Genomic DNA, 3,019 nt, shown 5'->3' with positions numbered 1-3,019 from the left:
TGGAACTGGGTGACCCACTGGGGACAAGCTTAACCCACAAACAAAACTAACATGGCTAGCACAATTAACACAAAAAAACGTTACCGGACCAGAGTCTCGGATGCTCAGGTCCCGGCGGCTGGTCAGGGTGAGAAAGCGGGCCCGCAGGCGTCGTCATTATGTGACTGCAGCTGCACATCGGTGGACCTCTCGGCTGGTGTGTGGTCAAATGCTACGAGGAGGATCGCCGAAGGCTCTGTCCTCGACCCGAGCTGTACTGCTAACCGGCCCCAGACATCGGACGGCGAACTTGAGCGTCCCCCAATTCGCGTCCCTGCGGCCTGTGGCCCGTCGGCTCGGGTCGACGGCATCCACCCACTTTGCCCGAAAATCGTCCGCATCCGACTCGTAGACATCTGCGCGCGAACTATAGGCAACCCGTCAGGAGAGAGCCCCACCTCCGGAACTTCTCCTCGAACAAAGACAGGAATTAGGGTCTTGCAGCTCAACATGGACAGAGACCAAACTGTCAGTGGTGAGCTGCGAGAAAGCGTAAACAGGCTCAAACCTGATGTAGTCCTACTTCAGGAGCCTTACAATAAATTAAACCGGGGGGAGTATTTCTTTACAGACATAGGCAGAACGATTAGGCTAGTAGCAACTAGAACAGAAAAACCATGGGCAGCAGTAGGCGTGGCAAACCCCAATTTCGCGATCCTCTACATAGAACAGCTTAGTAATACGCACTGCGCGTGCGCAGAGATTAAGACCCCTGGCTTCTCCTTCTTCGCTGTATCGGCATATTTCCAATACAGTGAACCAATCGAGAAGCACCTCAGCCACCTCGAAATGGTGCTCTTCACGCTGAGAGGGAAACGCGTCCTGCTTGGTATTGACACCAACGCAGAGTGGAACTCCTGGAGCCCACGTATCCCCGACATGTCCCGATTGCGATGGAAAAACGGAGAAAAATTGGCCGACTTCATTCGCCAACACAAACTCCACATTGCAAATAACAGGAATGATCTTCCCACATTCCAAAAGGGACCCAAAATTTCGTACATAGATGTAACCTTGTCCACTGGGCAGATGGCCTCGTCCATTCACCAATGGAGGTTACTAGATTCTGAATTCAAAAGTGCCCACAAAGCCGTCATATTCACGCTCGACTCTCCGGCTACCGAGGTCGGGCTCGCAGAAATGGGTCCAACACGTTTCAATACGCTCAAAGCGAATTGGGACCAGTTCGACACTGAACTGAAGAGCCTTCGACTCGCAAAGCTGGCGAACCTTGCGCTGACGAACCCGGAAGAAGTGGAGCACATGGCAAACACACTCACTCAGGTACTTACTGAAACCTGTGAGTTAACCATGCCAAGGAAAACTAGGTTTAGAAAGTCCAACCCATGGTGGACAAAAGACTTAAATAGGTTGAAGCGTGAGGCCTACCGAGCTAGGCGTGCGTGCCAGGGGCTGTTGAAAGCGAATCCTGCATGCCACCCACAAGCGCGCGGGAAGTACAGCGCCCTCTTGCGTAAGTACTCTCGCGCCGTGAGAAAGGCCAGGAATGAATGCTGGAGAAACTACGTCACATCGCACGGAAATTCGAATCCCTGGGGAACCGTATACAAGCTCCAGGCCGGAAAAATGACGAATGAGAGGGCGATTAGCGCACTCCGGTGTGACGACGGTTTCACGCTCGACATGGAGCAAACAGCCAGCAGGCTCCTCGCGGTGCACTTCCCGGCCGATAGAATAGAAGATGACACCCCTGAACAATCCAACATTCGAACCGAAGTGGAAACTCCACCTGACACAGATGATACTCAGGCCTTCGTGCCACGAGAAGTCATCAATTCGGTCAGAAGATTCAAAAATAACAAAACCCCAGGCACAGACCTAATAGAGGTCAGTGTCCTCAAACGAGCCGTGCATGTCATCTCCGGCGAATTCACTAGGCTCTTCAATGGTTGTCTTGAGCACGGCGTCTTCCCCAAAACCTGGAAGGTGGGACTCGTAAGAGCCATCCCGAAGGGCCAGGGCAAGGATGCAAAAGATCCAAAATCATACAGGATGATTACTCTTCTCTCTGTTCAAGGCAAACTCTTTGAAAAATTGCTATGCAACAGATTCATGCCCAAAATGCTAGCTGAAGGCAAAATCTCCGACCGTCAATTCGGCTTCTTACCGAATCGGTCATGCGAGGATGCCATCCTAGCACTCCGCGAGGCTGTGAAAACATCCCCTCACAAACTCGTCGCTGCCCTCAACTTCGATGTGACCGGCGCATTCGACAATATCTGGCGTCCGATAATGCTCAAAGGACTCAAAGATAAAGGATGCGCAAAGAACATCTACAGGGTCCTCCTTAGCTATTTTCAAGACAGGATCATTACCCTGTCATGGGGTAGTGGCCAAACCTCCGTACTGTCCGAAAAAGGATGCGCCCAAGGATCCGTTATCGGACCCTTCGGGTGGGTTATAGGATTCGACTTTCTTCTCCACTCCCTCGAGGAAGTCCTGGGATCGATGTTCGTCGCTTTTGCAGACGATCTATCGACCCTGCTATGCGCCCCGAGCAGAAAGGACCTAGAAACCCTCGGGAAATCCGTAGTTGACACAATCACCAAATGGTGCAAATTGGCCAAATTACAGATCAATGAACAGAAAACTGAGGGAATTTTCCTGAAGGCTCTGGACATTGACAAGGCCCCAAATAGTGCTCGGACGGAAGTTAGGAACGAACAATCAGCAGAAGAAAGTAGGCAGGTAGTTCGCGTAGAAAAGAATAAGTGGCCAAGTCGCGACCCATGCATCAGACTAGGATCAGGAAACATAAAATTTAAACAAAGCGTTAGATATCTTGGCGTTCACTTCGGAAAAGGTTTTAAAATCACCCCCCACTGCACATACCTCAAAAACAAGGTCTCCGACCTGTTTGAAAACTTGAGGAGATGCGGAGGAACCACTTGGGGCCTCAACTTCAAAACTCTCTCCATCATCTATAGAGGAGTCTTTACCCCCACTTTAGCATACGCGG

This window comes from Phymastichus coffea, unplaced genomic scaffold, assembly GCF_024137745.1.
Source record: "Phymastichus coffea isolate CEN01 unplaced genomic scaffold, Cenicafe_Pcof_1.1 PCOF00064, whole genome shotgun sequence".
NCBI lineage: Eukaryota > Metazoa > Arthropoda > Insecta > Hymenoptera > Eulophidae > Phymastichus > Phymastichus coffea.
The sequence above is the reverse complement of the archived record's forward strand: the minus strand, read 5'-3'. Positions refer to the sequence as shown.